Source organism: Triticum urartu, chromosome 6 (assembly GCF_003073215.2).
Source record: "Triticum urartu cultivar G1812 chromosome 6, Tu2.1, whole genome shotgun sequence".
NCBI lineage: Eukaryota > Viridiplantae > Streptophyta > Magnoliopsida > Poales > Poaceae > Triticum > Triticum urartu.
In genome coordinates this window covers 558,486,353-558,510,568 of record NC_053027.1, presented here as the reverse complement: position 1 = coordinate 558,510,568, position 24,216 = coordinate 558,486,353, and positions in this window count along the sequence as shown.

Here is a 24,216-nt window from a genome sequence, read left to right as displayed (position 1 = left end):
ACCCCCCGCACCCCTCCCCTACTCAACCGCCGCCGCCGACCCCGCGCACCCTCCCCCGCTCCACCGGCATTACTGTTTGATTATGTTTTAAAAAAATTATTATTGTCTTATAAAAAAATATTACTGTTACTGTCTTATAAAAACATATTACTGTTATGATTTAAACTAGTTTAAAAAATTATTACTGTCTTATAAAAAAATACTAATGGCGCACCACGGTGAGGTGCGCCATTAGTATGGATGTACTTATGGCGCACCGGGGGGTAGTGCGCCATTAGTATTGTGCCATTGCTATAAGAAAAAAAATACTAATGGCGCACCACGGTGAGGTGCGCCATTAGTGTGGATGTACTTATGGCGCACCGAGGGGTGGTGCGCCATTAGTATTGTGCCCGGCCCCATCCATATTCCCTCCCCGGCCCCTCCCTATCCCCTCTCTCTCCCTCGCCCTCGCCCTCGATCCCCTTCCCCTCTCCTCTCCCGACGCCGCTGCCCCGCCGCCTCGACGCTGCCCCGCCGCCCCGACGCCGCCTCGACGCTGCCCCGCCGCCCCGACGCCGCCCCGACGCCGCCTCGACCCCGCCCCGCCGCCCCGACATCCTTGGTGGGAGCCCCTACATTGCCGGATTCGTCATCGTCTTCAACCTACAGTCACCGGCGCGTCCGCGACGATTGTCGCCGTTCTGCTGCTCCTAAGCCACCAACGGGCCATCGTGTGCCTCCTTGGTGAGGCACTCAACCATTCCCTTCTCCTTCCCGTGCGGAACCGCCGTCGTATTCGTCGCTCTGTTCGAGGCCGAAGCCATCGTCCGCCATGGCCACGGGCTCGTCGTGGCCGTGCTTTTTCCTCGCGTCTCTGGCCGCCCCAGTTCGCCCCCTCGCGCGTGTGCACCTGCCCACGGCCGCGCCCCGCCCGCTGCCTTGCAACAGCTGCTGCTGCGCGCGCCTGTAGCCGCCACTGCCGTGTCTAACAGCTGCTGCTGCTGCTAGACATTGAATCGTGCTGCTTCCTTCTTCAGTTAACCCAAGTGTCAATTTTTTTTCAGTTTCGTCAAAATAAAAATGTACAAGGAGTCATTCTGTCCAACTCTGCTGAAAAATAGTTTTCTTGAGTTTTGATCATCAAGAGGACTCATCTTGTAAACGAACTTGTGCTGATAGTTGCTGCTTGCATTAGCTACAGTTTCAAGTCTTGTGGTTGTGATTACTTGACTACCTTTTTGGTTTTCTGGAAACACACAGTGAATAATTTCCCATACTGATTCATCCCATATATCATCAATGACAAAGAAGTACCTAAAAAAGTTTAGCATCAAGCATGCACTCTGCTCTTTTGTGTGATATGGGACTTGGGACTTGGGAATTGGTTCTTTCTTACTACAGTCTTGCTGCTATAGTATGGCTCTGTTCTTGGTGGAGTACAATTTTGTATAAAATGAAATGCAAGGTTGCTGATACTGTAACCCAGATCACACAGATCAATTTTTTTTCAATTTATGCAACTGTAAGAGTACCAACCAGATTACACAAATCATTTTTGATCTGCAAGGTTGTTGTTGCTGTGATGGAGTAACTCTGTAAGATGGAGTACATGAGTACTATAGTAGTAACTCTTGATTAATTATGGCATTGTGTGTCATAATTTGCTAGGTTGCATGGCATGTGCTGGATGAAGCTTATGGTGTAGTATCTTAATTGACTGATGTTGATGAACCTTTCCTGTACATTTGGTTTGCTTGATTGCCTGGCATGAGCTAGATGAAATGATCTATTTATCCTGATGTGAAATGATCCATTTCTCCTGAAATGTTGATTAATTTCCGTTTCGGTTGAGAATGGGGTACTCCTAGGTCAAGAAAATTAGCAAAGGTCATGCCCAATTTTCTTGACCTAGAAGGTGCTCGATTCTCAACCGAAACTTTTATTTGTGAGCCTTGAGAAGATTAATTGGTTCCACAATGCAAGCCAACTTTTATTTCTCTTGCCTGGTTCCACTAAGATGTGTTATTGCAAGCTATTAATTATTTTTCAGTTGTGAGCCTTGAGAAGATTAATTTTTTCCTATATTGTAGCTTTAACAGTTTTCAGTGTTCCATCTTTCTAGTCTCCTATGTTGAATAGAGACATACAATTTTCAGTGTTAAATCAATTGTGTGATCTCTTTTTCTATGTTTCAAGGAGTGCCCAATACAAGTAAAGCAATTTGTTCTGATCAGTCAACTGTGAGTGAATCAGGATGTTGATTAATGTGAGGGATTCACTTGCTGCTCCACTATTATAATTTGGCAGCTCAAAACTATACGTAGTATGCTTTGTGTGGAGTTTTTTCTTCAGTTTTGGCCACTATTGATGTTTAATACTTAATACAAAACACATGATAAAAAAATGACTCGATTTACTATAAAAACTACCTTTTGGCCACTATTTTTTTATTTTTAGTAGCATGTTACCATTAAAATAGTGGTGAAAGTTTTGCTTGTTACTTAGAGTAGTATAAAAGACATTTTGGACCAAAACAAGTTTCTGGTATAGTTAGAAGACGCCTGACCCATTGCTTGGGCCTTGTATTGCAAGTTGATGAAATTCGATTTGTTAGTGACTAGCTAGCTCATTAATTTCTAAAAAGCATGCGATGAGCTAGAACCCAGACATCTATGCTATCTTACTCCATGAGCCTCTACGCAGACCAAATGTAGCCCAACATAGAATTCTCCTCGGTGTCGACAAACCCTAAATGATGAGACCATGATCTTGTTCCTTGACAATAACCAACTTTTTGACCAAACTTTGTTCCTATTTAGAGAGAAACATGGCCAACAACGATGAGGCCGGGGGTTCGGGCGTCAAGGCATTCTGGGAGCTGTCCCAGGAGATGGAGGAACAATCTCACTTGTATGAGGCCGCCGCCTTCCCCACCGATCCTGAGACCACTGATGGTACCGCCGAGAATGACCCCACTGATTCCACCACTGATGGTGCCGCCGAGGATGCCACCACTGATGATGGCGGCGCACGCACAGATGGCAGCCAAGCAAAGAGGCAACGGAAGGACCGGCGCCCGACCGTGCTCCGCACCCTCAAGGAGGAAGTTACTGAAGTGGACTCCGACGGGAATCCAACGGCGCCCGAACGAATAGTCAAGGGGTACTCGCTTCAGCTCGGGTGCATTCTCCGGAGCACCGTCTCGATCAACACCGAGAACCTCAGGCATCCTAACCGAGGGAATTTGTGCAACCTCCTATTCACGAAGCTGCACGAACGATACAAGTTCCCTGCTGAATTTGAAAACACAAGCCTCAAAGGGAATAAAGTGAACAGTGCTGCCCTCACGAAGATGAGCACGGCCCTGTCTACTTGGAAAAGCAATGTGAAGAGAATGATCGAGAAAGGTGAGAGTTATGAGAAGATCAAGGAGAAAAATCCTTCGATCACCGAAGATGACTACAACGACTTCAAGATCAATTGCTCGAGCACCGCAAGCTCCGAATCAAGTAAGTGGGGGTAAGAAATGCGGGAGCTGAACTTAGGGGAACACACACTCGGTCCCGGCGGTTACAGAGTGGCGGAGCCTATATGGGACAAGGAGGAGGCGGACCATGCCGAGCAAGGCCTACCACCCCTCTTCGATAAATACGGTGACAAGCAGACCAGGAACTTTGTCAGGGCCCGGTACAAGAAGGACCCGAAAACAAAGGAGCTTACCACGGATCCGAAGACCAGGGAGCTTGAGCTTGTTCTGGTAAGGAATACACCCCCGCGTAATTAGCTTCATATGGTTGCATTCTAATTAATGAAGCCAAATTTCTAAATGGTTCACATTCCTTCCGCAGGTGACTGAAAGCAGTAGCGCGGGGTCGACTAAGAGCTACCCTTGGGACACCACTCTAAATAGGGCGTTGAATGTAATGAAGAACAAGGATAAGCTCAGTAAGCCGACGTCAGCTGGTCGTGTGGCCGGCAAAGGCTTGTCGACGAAATGGTCGTCATACTATAATACTGGTGGGCGAAAGGAGAAAAAGACCAGCTCGGAAAGCCAGGCGCGCGAGGTTCAAGAACTCAGGGCACAGGTGGCGCGGATTCCGGAGATTGTCCAAGAGCAAGTCTAACAACAACTCGGAAGGACGATCACCGCCATTGTGCCTACCTTGATCCAGGGGATTAGTGCGTGGATTGCGGGCGGCCAACAGGGGCCGCCCCCGATTCCTAGCTTCACGGCCAGCAACTCGCAGAACGTGATGGCGGGGCCATTGGTGTCTCCGGCGGAGGCGGCATTGGTGTCTCCGACGCCGGCACGGGAGCTTAATGCACCCGGGTGTATGCCGGCCGACACCTCTGCAGCAAGCGCCCCCTCCGTCAACTGCACGCCCGCCGTTGGCGGTGCCTCGACATTAGCCGAGCTCGATGCCATCATCACGGTAACTAATTAAGCCTCTCTCGGCCGAGGACTTCATCTCCTTGCCTTTGACTGGGCATCCCTGACGCCCTACATGTTTTCGCAGGGCGCCGCCGACGTTCCATGCACTCTCCTCCACTCCGTGAACAACGAGTTGGTCGATGTCGCCAAGGGCAAAATCGTTCAACCGGGCAACCCCTTGTTCCACGGTACCCAGATGCCACCCAACTTGTTTAGGGTTCAACTGGTTCGGGTGCTGCCAGGCTGCGACGAGTTGTTACCTCCGATTCGACCCGTCGGGGCCGACGATGATGACGTGATGACCCTCAGCGCCTGCCTGAGCTGGCCCCTGCTTTGGCCGAAGAGCTAGATTCGTTTGGGGGCGGGGGACACCACCCCAAAGACAACACCGCCAGTCCTGCCGGCGCCAAGTCGGCCCCATGGCAAGACCGCCGCAACGGTGCCGGACATCCCTATGCCACTGGATCCAAACATGCATATGGCACAGGATCAGAACGACGACGACGACGATACATTTGCCAACATCGATCAGTACTTTGCCGATCATGGGTACGGTGGCGACTTCATGGGGCCTCCTTCTCAAGAACCCAACCCAACAAAAGACGTGCGCGATCTAGCTGGTACCGCGGAGAAGCCAAGTTGCAACAGGCGTCGTCTGCCGTTCAGCTCTCAGGAGACGCCTCCAGCTGCCGACTTCACCGAGCCTCAGATAGGCGAGGTGCGAAATATTATCAGCCCCAACACACTCAAGAAGGCGGTCTGTGAGCAGAACTCGGTCCCATTACAGGAAAAGAAGAAGGCACGCAAAAGAAAGACTAACAAGGGTGCGGGCCAGCCGGCACCGAGTACGATCCGTGCTCAGGACGGGCCACCTGCACCTGAGGATATCTCGAGGAGAGTGCATGTGGCGGGTAGGCCGATGCTACCGAGAAATATGCTCGATGCTGCAACCGGTGCTATGCGGAGTCTGCATGACAGTGTTCTTTCTTTGGAGAAGCGGCGTCTCGGAGAGAAGGATGTGGCATACCCGGTTTTCGCGGCCAAGGTGCCAGAGGGCAAGGGCTTTGTGGATAACTCCATCGGGGGTACGATCGTCCTGCGGTTTGATGACATCCACGCTATGTTGAACCTTCATCCGCTGCACTACACCTTCGTTCGGCTATTTTCGCTGAGTATGGAGATGCGGATCATTCGCGACAAGACCCCGGACATCGTGATAGTCGACCCCTTCTACATGCGTGCCAAGATCTTGGGCAGCGCTGGGGACCGGCAAGTCGCGAGTTCTTACCTCGAAGGTGTCATTCTGGCAAACCAAGATAAGGATAACTTCCTCGTGCCTTACTTTCCCGAGTAAGTCCTCCCCTCAACCGCCCCGTAACATATGAATTCTTAGATTTTGATCGTTTTTCTTTTAACATTCCATGTTTTCTGCAGTGACACACATTGCACGCTCATCCTCCTAAGCCCCAAATATTCCATGGCCACATATTTCGATCCAGACCGTCAGTTGAACGTAGACTACACAAATGTCAAGAAGGTTCTTGATGATGTTCTCCCCGGCTACGTCGAATCTGGAGGCACCTTCACCAGGCCTATTCGTAAGTACGGCAAGCACGTGTTCTCCCACAATACGACGTTTTGCTGCGTCAAGCAGCCAACTGGCGGTCAGAAGGGTGCCTACTACGCCATCCATCACATGCGGGCGATCGTACGGGACCATCATCAACTTCTGCTACCGAGTAGACTCAAAGATTGGGCCGCGAGCGTGTCGGCAATCCAGGACGCGGACATCAGACAAGAATTCTTTCGCATCCAGTCGGAGTTTGCGGAAATCATCCATCAAGATGTCCTTCGTACCTCGGGGCAGTTCTACCTCAGAAATCAACCGTCCAACAGTGAGATCGACACAATCCTACAAATGCAGGCTGACAACGCCCGTTGTTTCATGACTCCCACGATAGACGGCGGCTTCATCCACGCTCCGGTCCCTTGAGCCGAGTCGAAAACAGTGATGTTGTGTCTAGTTCTGAAACATCGATTGGCTCATATGTTGTAATTAAACTTTAATGAACTTGTAGTATGTCTCTTTGGTTTCGAGAGTCGTTCAACTTAGATGTAATCGATGCTATTAATGTTTTTCTTTTCTCTTCCGATCGTTCTGTTGCATACTTATATGTTGCTTATGTATTGTCTGTGAATTGGTACTAACGTTTCGTTTGGCTACTGCATAGCGATGTCGTGGTATGTCGTGTACAAGGGTAAGGTTCCCGGAGTCTACAACGACTGGGAGGAGTGTCGGAGACAGGTTCACCGATTCAGCGGTAACAGTTACAAAGGGTACACCACTAGGGCTGAGGCCGAATCTAGATACGCCCGCTATCTAGCGGGAGAGGGGAGGGAGCGTTGGAGGAACCGGATGAAGACGAGTTTCATCGTGATGATGCTCATTGTGATGACCGCAACTCTCTTCTATGTGATGGTAGTTTAGATGATTGATATCGACATGTAATGTGAAGACAAACTCGCGGTCTCGAGACTTGTAATATAATGTTCTATCTTTGTTCGGTCTTTTCAATTCGGAGACTAATATGATGAATTGTATTCGGAGACTAAAATGATGAATTGTATTCAGAGACTAATCTTCTATTTTATTCGATGAATCTGTTGTTGATGTGTGCTGTCTATATTTTGTCCAATTATACATTTTGTAACCTGTGCAAAAAACAGAAAATTAAAAAATAAAAAAAACTACTATTCATACTAATGGCGCATCACATCATAGTGCGCCATTAGTATGCCAAAGGATACTAATGGCGCATCATTAAGCAGTGCGCCATTAGTATGCCGAAGTTACTAATGGCGCATCCTGTTGTTGTGCGCCATTAGTATGCCAAAGCACCTGGGTATACATGGCCCCCTGGGAGGCATACTAATGGCGCACTGTTGTATATACTAATGGCGCATCTGAGGTGCGCCATTAGTATACCAGATACTAATGGCGCACCAGTGGTGCGCCATTAGTAAAATATACTAATGGCGTGGCACTAATGGCGCACCGCTGATGCGCCATTAATGGCCAAATTAGGTGCTCCATTAGTAGGCCTTTTCCTAGTAGTGAGCAGGACAAGGACACGCGAGGTTTATACTAGTTCAGCCCCTTACGGTGAAGGAAGGCCTACGTCTAGTTGGGTTGGTATTGCTTGAGGTTTCGATGACCAGGGAGCGAGATACGCTATGCCTGGCTCTCGGTGAGTTGTTTCTTGCCCTAAGCCGCTGGCGGGTCGTCCCCTTATATACACGGGTTGACGCCCTGTGGCTTACAGAGTCCCTGCCGGCTCATAAACAGTGTCCGGCTCGGCGACTAGTTACTTTTACCTTACAGTACAAGTTATACCATCATGGCGGTTTATCTTTACGGGCCTCAGAGTCGCTTGTGGGCCTTTAGGCCTTTTAGTGAACCGCCAGCTTCATGCCTTGGTCTTGGGCTTCTGATGAGCCTCTCTTTGCGTAACCCGGCCCCTCCTGGACGGCTTACACAAATAGTTATATCCCCAACATTAGGCCCCAGATTGATTTGAACCGGTTCATGTCAATCTTTGGAAAACCTTTTGAACTGGTCTTTAGTCTTCTGTCTTGTGCAAAAGTTTTAACCCGCCGTGACATCATCATCTGGATCCGGGTTAAATCATCGTGACGTCATCTTTCAGAAAACTCATTTTTTATTTTGTCATATCTTTAACGGATCTCTGCCTTTACTGACCCTCCCGAAAATCGAGGCGTCGGGGCCGCTGGATAATGATGTCTTGGTCTCCTCGTTTCTCGCGCCGTCTCAGTCGGCCCTCCTTATAAATAGGCGCGACCTAGGTCTTTTTCATTTCCTCCGGTCGTCTTCTTCCTCGCACTCCCTTTTCTGCCGCTCGAGCTCCGCCGCCGCCACCGTCGAAACCGCGTCTTCACCGACTCAGGCCGCTGCATCACCCTGTTTCTTGATCAGAGAACGACGGCAACCCTCCGCAGTTCTTCCACATCGGTGAGTTCTCTTTCCCCCCTTTCTCAGATCTGCATTAATACTGTCTCGAGTTCGTCGATGTTCATCGTCGCCTGACGCAACCTCCACTAGTTCTTACCTCTAATACCTTGCTCAGATCGTAAAAACCACATAGAACTGTTGCGGAGGATGTTTCGTGCTTATTCTGTACGAAAACAGATCTCATTTCCTTGTTTTGGAAGCCCTCCTTGAGTATATGAACTTCCCTGTACTGTTTTAGGTCTAGAAATTTTTCCTTTCCAAAGCATCGTTTGATCCAAAATAATAATTGCAATTTGTGACACCTGTTTGCTCCATACTTAGCCAAAAACTGCCAAAAACTGCGTCTGTTGACTCTGTTTCCGCCATAGTAGTTCATATGTCCGGTTCAAAATAATACCGGCTGTTAACACCGCTTGCCTCTGGCGACTTAAGAAAACCTTAATCATCTTTAATACCTGCAGTTGTTAAACATTATCACATAGTTACCTGTATGTCATTAGGCCCCTTCTTAAGCCGCCATCTTAAATAACCCAATAATGCTTATTCTCCGGGTTATAATAAACCGGAAGATTTCCTTTATCTTGTTGTAGGCTTCAATTTACACAATGGCACCCAAAGCTGTCAAACCCCCAGTGACCTGCAACTGGGTCGAATCCACCGTTACAGAGAGCTCTTTAGCTGGGTTTGTGAAATCCGGCCATCTGCCCCAAAAGGAAATTATGTCCTATCGTGCTCCTAACCCATCAGAGGAGAAACCTCAACCCAAAGAAGGGGAGGTAATTGTGTTTACGGATCATATGAACCGGAGCTTTGCCCCACCCGGGTCAAAATTCTTCAGAGATGTTTTGCATTTCTTTGACCTCAGACCTCAAGACATCGGGCCCAACTCCGTGTCGAATCTCTGCAACTTCCAAGTGTTTTGCGAGGTGTACCTTGGAGAAGAGCCAAATTTGACCTTGTTCAGAGAGCTATTTTATTTGAACCGGCAAAATGAACGTGCCAATGGGCCCAGTCTGGAACTCGGTGGCATCTCGATCCAGCGGCGAAGAGACTGCCTTTTTCCTTATGCAGAACTGCCAAGCCATCCAAAAGAGTGGAATCAAACATGGTTCTACTGCCAAGATACCTCTCCGACTGGTGAGAATTCGCTACCCGGTTTTCGCGCTCTGCGCTTAGAGTCCAACCACCCATTGGCTGACAAATTATCTCCCGCTGAACGTATTCCACTTGCCCCCACCATAAAGAAGATTAAGGCTCTTTTGGGCAATGGTTTGGACGGCATTGATTTGGTCCGGACCTGGATTACCTGGCGGGTGATTCCATTAATCCGCCGACCCGGCTTAATGTGTACTTATTCAGGGGAAAAGGATGACCCGTTGCGTCACAGCCCTGCTGATTTACCAGATGACACGGTCGAGGCTATGATCCAGTCACTGTTGAAAGAGGGGACTGTGGTGAATAATACCTTCAGCTTACTCCCCTTCTGTAAGAACAACCCGGCCCCCGCAGTAAGTCATCAGCCTCAATGATCACCTTTTATTATGTTTACCTTATTTTTACTCATACCCCCTTATAACTCCTTACAGGCAAACGACAAGTTCTGGAAAGTCCCGTATGATCATGAGGCGGCCAAACAAGCCCGGGCAGCAAAGAGGGCCGAAAAAAGAACCACCAGGCCTTCTACTTCAAAGAAAAGAAAACCAAGTGCTTCAGAGATGTTCCAGCTCGATGACTCTGATGATAACGAAGAAGAGGTAACCTTTCAACTTCCCTTACTCTTTTATCATTACCTTACTAACATTATTCTTCTTTTCAGGAAGACACGGGGAACAACCAACCCGTCGAGGAAGAGGTAACTATAATCACCTCCGACTCCGAGCTTCGGCCGCGTCAGAAAATTCGAAGAGTAACCCGGAAAGTAAGATTTTCACACCCTTTGGCTTTCCAAGATCCTGACTTTCTTTTGAAGCAACAACAATTTGAAAGCCGGAGGCAGACCCGGACCAGCAAGGATGCAGAGCTCTCCTCCGGCTTGCCTGACACAACCCGGAAGCGTCGGACTGAGGTTATCTCCGACTTATCCCCTTTTTTACCTTTGGCGGGTCTAATCCGTCAACCTCTCAATTCATCTGACTCCAATTATCAGGATACATCTCCTTCATCCGGCGAGTCTATGCGGTCAAACATGCCGGCTTTTAAGACTGCCCCTGGGTAATATCAATTATTTACCTTACGTTTTTCCTTCATCATGTTCCTTTACTTATTCTTCCGCTTTGTCCATAGTGTGCAAGTGAAGCCCAGGAAGAAAACGAAGAAAGATAAGCCGGCCCAAGACCCTGTGGTGACTGAATCGGAACTGGGCACAGCTGCTCCCGGCTCTCCCACACATCAACCGCCATCTGAACCAGCTCAGGATACTTCAGTACCAACTTCTGATCCACCTGCTGAAGATATTCTTGATGGTTCTGTTAACCCGGAAGAACCTAGCCCGGTTAAAACGGCTGACCCAGAAGTGGAATTTCTCAAGGCTCAATTCGTTGAACCGGCCAGGCCCACTGTCCTTGCCAAGTGTTCGGCTAAAGAGGAGTTGCTAGAACGCAGGCCAAGATGGATATCACCGACTGTACTCATTTGAGTATTGGAGAGATCGTCTCGGGCTACATCAACCAGGTGCAAAGCAGCCGTGATCTGGAGATTGACATGGTGAAGCAAATACAGCAAAAATCTGAGGTATAACTTACGCTTCCTTACTTTCAATCATACTTACCGTACCAGCCCCCAAGTCTATTGCTTATGAATAAATATGCTGTAGACTTAGAAATATTGTTAGAGCTGCTTGCCCGATTTAAAGAAGAAATATTTAAACCAGCTGTAACACAATACCTTCGACTTGCGATACACATTAGCCCCCAAGTGCCAAGCATCTTTGCTTGCAAAATGCTTGGGACTTTAATATCCAGGACCGGCTTAATAATTTAGAAAGCTTCAATACACATTAGCCCCCAAGTGTCAAGTATGTTTGCTTGCAAAGTGCTTGGGACTTAAAATTATTTATCATGATTCTGACTGTAACCCGGGATAATGCAGGCCACCATAAGTCAATTTGAATCGGAGATTGTTGACCTTAAGAGCCGCCTGTCAGCCCAGGAACTTGAAATTCAAAATGCCAACTCCAAGTTTGAATTCAGCGTCTCTGAACAAGAGAAGTTGAAGAAGAATTTTGAAGCGGATAAGAAAATCTGGGCTGACGAAAAAGCCTTACTGGTGACCCGGGCCGAGACAGCAGAAGCATCACTTGCAGAAGTAAACACCAAACTATCCGGCTTAAAGGATCAGATATCTCAAATGGTCTCAGCAATCTTTGGTAAGTATCAATATATGAAAACTTAAATACTGCAAACCTTTCGTTGATAAATACCTTAATTCTTCTCTCCGGTTTACCTTATGCTCTTTAACAAAATAGGCCCCAGGAGTACCAACCTTAAGCAAAATATGTTGATCAAGCTGAAGGCAGTGTATACACTGGTGGAACAACTTTACACTGGGTCACAACGTGCTCTGGCCGTTGTGGCTTTATCTAATGACGTTCCTTATCTCCTTCAAGATGTGCTGAAATGGCTTGCCGTACTCCCTCAGCGGGTTCAAGAGCTAAGGCGGGCATCCGCGAGAGCCGGGGCTATAGCAGCGTTGAGCTGGGCTAAAGCATGGATTCCAGAACTAGACCCGGCCGACATCGCTCTTGGATACCCGAGTCTAAACGAGGATGGCACCTTATTTGACGAGGCAGACTTTACCGCCTGTGTAAAAGACATACGCCCGGTGGCTACTCTTATTGGGAATGACACTGATCTGACCAAATATCAGCCGGGTTACGATAGGGAGAACCGGAGGATTCCAACACCTCATTACCATGAAGTCATCCTGGTTCCTCCAACTCGTAAGCACACTTTTGCCCCTAACGTAAACCCAACTGGTTTAATCGATGATGAAGCTGAGTTTGAGGCCTTGAGTGGCATTGACTGGGCCTCATCATCCTTCCAGGACAAAACAGCCGGCGGAGAGGCGGAGAAGGATAACCCAGAAGCTTCAGGTCAACCCCAAGAGTAAATTGCCAGGCGCCACCTGCTTATGTCGTTGTAGAAAAACAATGCCGCATCATTCAGACTCGGGGAGTCTTGTAATAGAGTAGAAAATACTTTGAGTTTTGTTATGCCTTTGCGCATGCTTATGGCCCTTAATACTTGCATAAGCCGCCGTCACTATGCACTTCGTAGTTTATATGAATCTGTTATGTCCTTGCAGAAATGTCTTGCATTGCCCTACACATAAGACAAACAGAAAAAAAAACCTTGGCGACTTATCGCTTTGAGGGTCACATAAGCTTCTGATAACCCGGAATATACACCAAATAATTACAGGAAAACCAACTTATGATTAAACTTAATAGACGTAATCATAATGATATACCTGTGATGCTTACGGTTACTTTTCCGGTTTATATAAGCCAATCCCTGAGGGTAAGTTTAACTCCTGAAAATTGGCACATAAAAGTTCACCTGGTACTTAACAACCTGATGTAGCCAATATTAATCCTGGAGGATTGCAATGTACTCCATTGTATTTTCAACAGGGTCGCAAGATATCCAATATTGATACTTGTAAAATATGATGAACAAAATTCAAGGGTTTCTGATTCGAATATGATCAGTGAACCGTTCCAAAGGGGTTGAGCTAAGATTCGGATACGATCTGTTAGCCCCCAGTGGCTGTGACGATGCCGATCAAGTGGGTATCGACAGCTATGTTCTCTTTGGTTCGAATACGACCTATGTTTGAATAGGAAGCCCCCAAGTGACCATAAGAGTTGTTTAATGACGCTGATTCGAATACGATCCATGTCAGACCCAAAGGGGTTAAGCTATGATTCAAATATGATCAAGAAGCCCCCAAGTGGGTTTGGCAGTATGCCGATCAAGTGGGTATCGACAGCTATGTTCTCTTTGGTTCGAATACGACCTATGTTTGAACAGGAAGCCCCCAAGTGATCACGGCTAGATTCAGATATGATCATAAGCCGGACCCAAGGAAAGCCAGATTCAGATATGATCATAAGCCGGACCCAAGGAAAGCCAGATTCAGATATGATCCGCTTCTCCTTGGTTATCTCCACCACCTAACAAAGAAAACACATAAACCTTTTTTGGGAGTGGAAAAAAGGACAGAGGTCCTGCTTTATTGCTTTATGTAATATACATAGTATAAATATACACACATTAGAGCCGGTGGCTCAAGTATAATAAGGCCGAAGATGAGCAATATTCCACGGCCGACGGGTCTCCTCCGACTTACGTGAGTCTTTGTGCTCTCGAACATCAATAAGGTAGTATGACCCGTTGTTCAGATTCTTGCTGACCACAAAGGGTCCTTCCCAAGGAGGGGATAGCTAGTGCATGTCAGATTGATCCTGAATGAGTCAGAGAACTAAGTCGCCTTCCTGAAAGGTTCTGGACCTAACCCGGCGGCTGTGGTAGCGGCGCAGGTCTTGCTGGTAAATCGCCGAGCAGGCTATTGCCAAGTCTTGCTCTTCATCCAATAGGTCAAGTGCGTCTTGCCGAGCCTTTTCGTTGTCTGCCTCAACATAAGCCGCCACACGGGGTGAGTCATGATGGATGTCACTTGGCAGGACCGCCTCTGCACCATACACCATAAAGAAAGGCGTGTAACCCGTAGATCATTGGATTGATACCCCTCAAGATTTCTTGATTAGCTCGTTCTGCTTGACCATTGGATTGAGGATGAGACTGTTGGAAATATGCTCTAGAGGCAATAACAAATTAGTTATTATTATATTTCCTTGTTGACGATAACCGTTTATTATCCATGCTATAATTGTATTGATAGGAAACTCAGATACATGTGTGGATACATAGACAACACCATGTCCCTAGTAAGCCTCTAGTTGACTAGCTCGTTGATCAATAGATGGTTATGGTTTCCTGACCATGGACATTGGATGTCGTTGATAACGGGGTCACATCATTAGGAGAATGATGTGATGGACAAGAGCCAATCCTAAGCATAGCACAAGATCGTGTAGTTCGTATGCTAAAGCTTTTCTAATGTCAAGTATCACTTCCTTAGACCATGAGATTGTGCAACTCCCGGATACCGTAGGAATACTTTGGGTGTGCCAAACGTCACAACGTAACTGGGTGGCTATAAAGGTACACTACATGTATCTCCGAAAGTGTCTGTTGGGTTGGCACGAATCGAGACCGGGATTTGTCACTCCGTGTGACGGAGAGGTATCTCTGGGCCCACTCGGTAGGACATCATCATAATGTGCACAATGTGACCAAGGAGTTGATCATGGGATGATGTGTTACGGAACGAGTAAAGAGACTTGCCGGTAACGAGATTGAACAAGGTATCGGGATACCGACGATCGAATCTCGGGTAAGTACAATACCGCTAGACAAAGGGAACTGCATACGGGATTGATCGAATCCTCGACATCGTGGTTCATCCGATGAGATCATCGTGGAACATGTGGGAGCCAACATGGGTATCCAGATCCCGATGTTGGTTATTGAACGGAGAATGTCTCGGTCATGTCTGCATGCTTCCCGAACCCGTAGGGTCTACACATTTAAGGTTCGATGACGCTAGGGTTATTAAAGGAAGTTTGTATGTGGTTACCGAATGTTGTTAGGAGTCCCGGATGAGATCCCGGACGTCACGAGGATTTCCGGAATGGTCCGGAGGTAAAGATTTATATATAGGAAGTCATCATATGATCACCGGAATAATTCGGGGGTTACCGGTATTGTACCGGGACCACCGGAGGGGTTCCGGGGGTCCACCGGGAGGGTCCACCTGCCCCGGAGGGCCCTATGGGCTGTATGTGGAGAGGGACCAGCCCCTTAGTGGGCTGGGCGCCTCCCCCCTAGGGCCCATGCGCCTAGGGTTTGGGGGAACCCTAAAAAGGGGGCGCCCCCTTGCCTTGGGGGCAAGGCAACCCCCCTTGGCCGCCGCCCCTCCTCAGATTGGATCTGAGGGGGCCGGCCCCCCCTCTCCCTTGCCCCTATATATATGTGGGGGGTTGGAGGGCAGCCGCACCAAAGTCTTGGCTCAGCCCTCCCCCTCTCCCAAGTCCTTCTTCTCTCCCGTGGTGCTTGGTGAAGCCCTGCAGGATTGCCACGCTCCTCCACCACCACCACGCCGTTGTGCTGCTGCTGGATGGAGTCTTCCTCAACCTCTCCCTCTCTCCTTGCTGGATCAAGGCATGGGAGACGTCACCGGGCTGTAAGTGTGTTGAACGCGGAGGTGCCGGTGATTTGGATCACGACGAGTACGACTCCTTCAACCCCGTTCTGTTGAACGCTTCCGCTTAGCGATCTACAAGGGTATGTAGATGCACTCTCCTTACCCTTGTTGCTGGTCTCTCCATAGATAGATCTTGGTGACACGTAGGAAAATTTTGAATTTCTGCTATGTTCCCCAACAGTGGTATCAGGGCTAGGTCTATGCGTAGTTTCTATGCACGAGTAGAACACAAAGTAGTTGTGGGCGTCGATTTTGTCAATTTACTTGCCGTTACTAGTCTTATCTTGATTCGGCAGCATTATGGGATGAAGCGGCCTGGACCAACCTTACACGTACGCTTACTTGAGACCGGTTCCACCGACTGACATGCACTAGTTGCATAAGGTGGCTGGCGGGTGTCTGTCTCTCCCACTTTAGTTGGATCAGATTCGATTAACAGGGTCCCTATGAAGGGTAAATAGAAATTGGCAATTCACGTTGTGGTTTTGGTGTAGGTAAGAAACGTTCTTGCTAGCAACCTATAGCAGCCACGTAAAAAACTTGCAACAACAATTAGAGGACGTCTAACTTGTTTTTGCAGCAAGTGTTTTGTGATGTGATATGGCCAAAGGATGTGATGAATGATATATGTGATGTATGAGATGATCATGTTCTTGTAATAGGAATCATGACTTGCATGTCGATGAGTATGACAACCGGCAGGAGCCATAGGAGTTGTCTTAATTTATTTATGACCTGCGTGTCAACATAAACGTCATGTAATTACTTTACTTTATTGCTAACCGTTAGCTGTAGTAGTAGAAGTAATAGTTGGCGAGACAACTTCATGAAGACACGATGATGGAGATCATGGTGTCATGCCGGTGACGATGATGATCATGGAGCCCCGAAGATGGAGATCAAAAGGAGCAAAATGATATTGGCCATATCATGTCACTTTTGATTGCATGTGATGTTTATCATGTTTATGCATCGTATTTGCTTAGAACAATGGTAGTAAATAAGATGACCCCTCATTAAAATTTCAAGAAAGTGTTCCCCCTAACTGTGCACCGTTGCGAAAGATCACCGTTTCGAAGCACCACGTGATGATCGGGTGTGATAGATTCTTACGTTCACATACAACGGGTGTAAGCCAGATTTACACACGCGAAACACTTAGGTTGACTTGACGAGCCTAGCATGTACAGACATGGCCTCGGAACACAAGAGACCGAAAGGTCGAGCATGAGTCGTATGGCAGATACGATCAACATGAAGATGTTCACCGATGATGACTAGTCCGTCTCACGTGATGATCGGACACGGCCTAGTTGACTCGGATCATGTAATCACTTAGATGACTAGAGGGATGTCTATCTGAGTGGGAGTTCATAAGATGAACTTAATTATCCTGAACATAATCGAAAGGTCTTCGCAAATTATGTCGTAGCACACGCTTTAGTTCTACTGTTTAGATATGTTCCTAGAGAAAATTTAGTTGAAAGTTGATAGTAGCAATTATGCGGACTAGGTCCGTAAACTGAGGATTGTCCTCATTGCTTCATAGAAGGCTTATGTCCTTAATGCACCGCTCAGTGTGCTGAACCTTGAACGTCGTCTGTGGGTGTTGCGAACATCTAACATACACGTTTTGATAACTACGTGATAGTTCAGTTAAACGGTTTAGAGTTGAGGCACCATAGACGATTTCGAAACGTTGCGGAACATATGAGATGTTTCGAGGGCTAAAATTGGGATTTCAGGCTCGTGCCCATGTCAAGAGGTATAAGACCTCCGATGATTATCTTAGCCTGCAAACTAAGGGAGAAAAGCTCAATTGTTGAGCTTGTGCTCAGATTGTCTGAGTGCAACAATCATTTGAACCAAGTGGGAGTTGATCTTCCAGATGAGATAGTGGTGTTTCTCCGAAGTCATTACCACCAAGCTACTAGAGCTTCGTGATGAACTATAACATATCAGGGACATATATGATGATCCTTGAGATATTCGCGATGTTTGACACCACGAAAGTAGAAATCAAGAAGGAGCATCAATTGTTGATGGTTGGTGAAACCACTAGTTTCAAGAAGGGCAAGTGTCGGTGTACTAGAGTAGGGGTACCCTAGTATCCCGAACTTGTGCACGGGCAGTCGCAGCATCCCGCGACAAGGCTTGCCGGGCGACCACCAAGGTCCTCCGTGGTTCCTCTGGGCCATTCAAGAACAAAGTATTTAAGCCACAGAGACAAGACCCCGGCAAGGGGAGCTTGCCGGGAAGGCCAACCAAGGCATACAAGACCCCAGCAAGAGGAGCTTGCCGGGAAGGCCAACCAAGGCATCTCAAGGAACTTGCCGCGACGCGCCACGTGTCCCGGCAAGGAGCGACAAGCTCCCGGACGCGACAAGACAACGACCGCGGCAAGGCGCTTGCCGCGGCAAGCCACCACTCTGTATCCGCGCTCCAGCACATCCACCAACGTGTCGCTCTGGGACCCTTCCAGGCGTACGTGGCGGGAGGCTGTGCAGCCAGCGGTGAGCGGTGGCAAGCGGCGCTGACAAGATTGCCATCGTGGCAAGCGGTGGCGTCCCTGGCGGTCCCTTTTTGCACTATTTGGGTGACGCAGACGGGCATTTAATGCCCTTGTCCTCTGCCGTCAGGGTTAGGTATGATACACTGTACAAGTAGTTGTACCAACCGCAACACCTTTTCCATTTTTGCCCTTGTCTACGTTGCCACCTGTCGGTGACCCCTTGAGCATATAAAAGGAGGCCCATGCGCAACGTAGGGGGGGGGGGGACACTCATTCAGGCTCGGTCTCGTTAGCTGCTGGTGTGTACTGTAGCACTCCGCGCTCCCGAGCAAGAACTCAATACAATCCACAAAGCAGGAGTAGGGTTTTACGCATCCGTGCGGCGTGAACCTGGGTAAACGGCTCGCGTGCTTCGCCTCGATCTGCTCTTCGTGCGATCTCCGCCCCCCGCCGAACCGAAAGGGACCCGGTCCGCCGGTCCCATAGGTGTTCGTGGATCAGTTTCCCCGGCATCTTTGGCGCGCCAGGTAGGGGGTGTTGAGGTTGTGTGAACCTGATCCGGCGTTCACACGAGCTAGATCTTCATCATCTTCATCGACATGCCGCCGAAGAAGAAGGCTTCGGAGGCGGCTGCTCTGTCCGCGCCGAACCCACCACCACCGGGGCAAACGGCTGGTGGGGTAGACGCCGGCGGAAGGACGGGCGTCGACGAGGGAGCTCACGGTGCTGCCAGGTCCAAGGACAAGGCTGCGCTGCTCATCGGCGGCGTGGCCGGCTCCCGCAACGACCGGGCGTACTCCAAGACCTCGGCGTCCGTACATGCACCGCGCCCATCTCAGGAGGCGCGGGACCGGCAGCGTCATGGTACTCACGGTACGATGCGTTTGCTGGACCAAGATCGAGCTGGTGGATCTCGGAGTGCTCAAGACCAGCATGCACGCGAACATGCCGGCACGAGCGAGGCGCGGTCGCCTGGACGGGATACTGCTCCTTCTAACATAGTTAGAAGTCCGAGCATATCCCGCTCCTCGCACCGTTCGCCACCGCCACCCGCCACTTCAGCAGAAGCTTTGGCGCGAGCTCAACTGCTCCTAGACTACCCTCCAGCGGCAGATAAGATCGACGACTGGAGGGCCACCATTCAGAGTCTCATCGGCTTCGCCAACGGCGACACTCCACGGCAACCGAGTACGTCGCAGCCGCAGCAAGTCAGCCAGACACGAGCCGGTGGCGACAAGACCGGTGGGGGTGCAACCACCATGCACTCCCCGCCCCGAAGGCCAAGATCGCCGACTCGCCGGATCCACCTCGACAGCGACTCCACTGCGTCGTCAGATCCACGAGCTCGTCGCGATCAGCGCCAAGTTCTTCACGAACGACAGCAAGAAGACGCTCGTACTCGCATCGAGTGCCGAAGAGAAGCGCGGCGTCAATCAGACCAGCGCGCTGGGCCCTCTGTCGACATGCATGCGCCAGGGGAACCAGGTGACTTGCCGTACGTGGTAGGTTGCCCTGCGTTTACTCATGAGCTGCGGCAAGTCCAGTGGCCCAGCAAGAAGAATTTCAAGCCAGACGTACCAGAGAAGTACGACGGCAAGTCGCATCCATCGGAGTCCCTCAGTGTCTACACCATCGCGGTGCAGGCTGCCGGGGGACGGGACGACAAGATCCTTGCCAACTACTTCCCGCTGGCACTCAAGCCTAACGTCAGGTCCTGGCTCATGCACTTGCCGGACAACTCCATATCCTCCTGGGCAGACCTATGCCATCAGTTTGTCGGCGCCTTTACAGGCGGCCACAAACCTCATGGCCATGAGAGTGACCTTCATCTGCTCGCCCAGAAGGAAGGAGAGCCCCTGCGCAAGTACATTCAGAGGTTCAGCTGTGTACAGCACAACATCCCAAATGTCCACCCTGCCGCGGTTATCAGCGCGTTCCATCAGAACGTGCGTAACCGTAGGATGCGGGAGGAGATGGCGATGTGCAAGATCAGGGACGTCAGTGAGCTGTATGCCCTGGCCGACAAGTGTGCGCGTGCTGAGGAAGGGAGGAAATTCCCCGGAGAGAATACAGGAGCAGGAGGATCTGACAGCGAGGATGCTGCCCCGGCGAAGAAAAACCGGCGACGGAACAACAGGAAGAATAAAGGCAAAGATGTGCTAGTCATTGAGCAGTCCGGCAATGAAGGCGGTGCCAAGAAAGCCAAAGCTGGTAGCTCCGGCAAGGAGATTGCCGCATGCACCAACTGCCAGGCTGTGGCGGTCGCCGACAAGCAGGACGGCACCGACAAACAGTACTGCAAGATCCACCGCACCAAGGGCCATGACCTCCAGAGCTGCAAGAAGGTCGAGCAGCTTGTCCAGCAGCAAAAGGCTGAATACGAGCGACGCGACAAGGAGAGGGCCCAAGGAAGCGCTGGAGAATCTAGCAAGAAGCGCGCCGGCCGGGGAGGACGCCGCGGCAAGGCCAAGCAGCGGCAAGGAGACAGACCTCCCCGTGGCTGCGACAAGGATGAAGATGACGACGACGACGAAGACATGGATGATGTCGAGACCAGTGAGCAGGAGTTTCAGAAAGCCACAGAGGTCTTGTGCGTTGACGGTGGTGCTTCTCTGCATACTTCGCACCGCCAACTCGAGCAGTGGGTGCGGGAAGTCAATGCAGCAAAACCACCTGTCAAATCACGCAAGCTTCTGAAATGGTCCAGCACGCCTATCATCTTTGATATTGAGGACCACCCTGATCGCATAACTGCGGTCGGGTGCTTGCCGATGTTGGTTTCACCAACTATCCGCAACCTCAAGGTCACTAAGATGCTAGTTGACGGCAGGGCCCGCTTGAACTTGATCTCCTCCGCTGTACTCCAGAAACTCCAGATCCCTGACAGCGAGCTTGAAGAGACCGGCACATTCCAAGGAATCAGCCCGGGAAGGAGCAAGCCGAAGGGGAAGGTCACGTTGCCAGTAACATTTGGCAGCGAGTTAAACTTCAGGACTGAGAGGGTCACTTTTGACGTTGCCGATTTTCCATTGCCTTACAATGGAATACTCGGCCGTCCAGCACTCGCCAAGTTTATGGCAGCCTCTCACTATGCATACAACATGCTGAAGATGCCAGGCCCGATAAGTGTCATCTCTGTCCCTGGCGACAAGAAGGATGCTCTTATCTGCGCCGACAAGATCTACCGGGAAGTGGCAGCCGCAGTAGATCGCAAGTCACTTGCTGGTGAAGCTCCCGGGGGGGGGGAGAAGAAGACCAAGTCCGGCAAGAGTTCTGATGCCAACTCCGGCAAGCGCACCTCTTTGAAGTGCTGCGCTGCCGTCGAGGACGCACCATCGAGCTCCACCGGCAAGTGTAAGAAGGCAATGGCAGCTCCGCCAGAGACCAAGAAGGTGTCCGCCAAGGAGGACGGCACTGGTGGTACCTTCACCATCAGTGCCACTCTCGACCCTAAATAGGAAAGCGCGCTCATTGCTTTCCTGCAGGTGAATGTCGACGTGTTTGCGTGGCAACCGTCTGACATCCCCGGTGTTCCCAGGAAAGTAATTGAGCACCATCTTGCCGTCTATCCTCATGCGCAGCCCGTCAAGCAGAAGGCCAGGAAGCAAGCAGTGGAGCGCCAAGAATTCATCGCAGAAGAGATCAAGAAGTTGGAAGCAGCAGGCCTTGTCAGAGGAGTGCTCCATCCTACATGGCTGGCCAATCCTGTAGTCGTGCACAAGGCAAACGGGAAATGTAGGCTTTGTATCGACTTTACCGATGTTAATAAAGCTTGTCCCAAAGACCCATTTCCCTTGCCGCGCATTGACCAGATTGTTGACTCCAAGGCCGGATGTGACTTGCTTTCATTTCTTGATGCTTACTCAGGATACCATCAGATCTTCATGGCAGAAGAAGATGAGGAGAAAACCGCATTCATCACTCCATGTGGCACGTACTGTTTTATACGGATGCCTTTCGGTTTAAAGAATGCTGGTTCAACATTTGCAAGGGTAGTCCATGTCGCTCTTGAGCCCCAAATACACAGAAATGTGGAAGCCTACATGGCTGACATAGTGGTCAAGAGCAAAGACAAGGCGACTCTGATTCAAGATTTAGACGAGACTTTTGCAAATCTGCGCAAGATCAACCTCAAGCTAAACCCCGAGAAGTGTGTGTTCGGAGTCCCTTCCGGCAGGCTTCTCGGATTTTTTGTATCTCAGCGGGGAATTGAAGCCAATCCCGACAAGATCAGGGCCATTGAGCAGATTGAAGCACCAAAGCGCGTCAAGGATGTACGAAGACTTGCCGGTTGCGTGGCTGCTCTCAGCAGGTTTATCTCTAGGTCTGCTGAACGCGCCCTGCCGTTTTTCAAAATATTGAAAAAGGCAGGTCCCATGAAATGGACTCCGGAAGCGGAGGCTGCCCTGCAGGACTTGAAGAGATACCTGTCCTCCACTCCAACACTTGTCGCACCTAAGCCACAAGAGAAGTTGCTGCTGTATTTAGCGGCAACCAATCAAGTGGTTAGTGCTGCGTTAGTTGCGGAGAGGGAGGCAGATGATGAGCCAGCAACCACGGCAAGCGCGTCCAGCGACAAGCAGGGGGCTTCCCCGACAAGCTCTGGTCCCGGCAAGGATGGATCTGCGCAGGCACGCGAAGAGATACAGAAGAGAATGGTGCAGCGCGCAGTTTACTTTGTCAGTTCCCTTCTGCAGGGGGCTAGGTCAAGGTACTCTGGTGTGCAGAAATTGCTTTTCGGCCTTCTCATGGCCTCGAGAAAGCTGCGCCATTACTTCCAAGCACATGAGATCACAGTTGTCACTCGCTTTCCGCTGAAGAAGATACTACAGAATCCAGAAGCGACAGGCAGGATTGTTGAGTGGGCACTGGAACTGTCAAGCTTTGGCCTCAAGTTTGAAAGCACTTCAACTATCCAAAGCAGAGCATTGGCAGAATTCATAGCAGAGTGGCCGCCAACAACAGATGAAGAAATTCCAGAAAAGAGCATCCCCGTCGAGGAAGCAAGCAAAGAGTGGCTGATGTACTTTGATGGTGCCTTCTCGCTGCAAGGCGCCGGTGCTGGCATGCTGCTTGTCGCACCCACCGGAGAGCACCTCAAGTACGTAGTCCAGATGCACTTTCCGAAGGAGCAAGCAACAAACAATACTGCAGAGTATGAAGGCTTGCTTGCCGGTCTCAGGATCGCGGCAGACCTTGGGATCAAGAAGCTCATTGTCAGGGGTGACTCGCAGCTTGTCGTCCGCCAAGTGAACAAGAACTATCAGAGTCCGTTGATGGAAGCCTACGTCGATGAAGTGAGAAAGCTAGAAGAGCGCTTTGACGGCCTGCAGATGGAACATGTTCCAAGAGCTGAGAACGACATTGCCGATGGCCTGTCAAAGTGCGCCGCACTTAAGTTACCTGTGGAACCAGGGATCTTTGTGCTCAAGCTGACTCGACCGTCCGTAACGCCATCAACTGGACAGAGCAACAAGAGGAAGTTGATTTCTGGTGACTATTTTCCGGCAGAGCTTCCCGAAGCCGCCGCCAAGAAGGTCCCTAAGATCAACACCAAGAGTGCTGAGGAGCAGTCTACTCCGGCAAGCCTTAGGGTTTGTTCCGTTGAAGCAGAAGCTCCCGACAAGTTTTCCTCCGGCAAGCTTGCCGGGGAACGTCAAGCTCCAGCAGAGCCGCAGGTTCTCGCCGTAGAAGCGGATGTTCCCGCAGCAGCAGATGTGCCCAGTGCTGAGGAGCAGTCCGCTCCGGCAAGCCCTAGGGTTTGTTCCGTTGAAGCAGAAGCTCCCGACAAGTTTTGCTCCGGCAAGCTTGTCGGGGAACATCAAGCTCCGGCAGAGCCACAGGTTCTCGCCGTAGAAGCGGATGTTCCCGCAGCAGCAGGTGTGCCTTTAGTCCTTGTTGTCGAGCCACAAGCTCCAGCATGGGCGCAGCCCA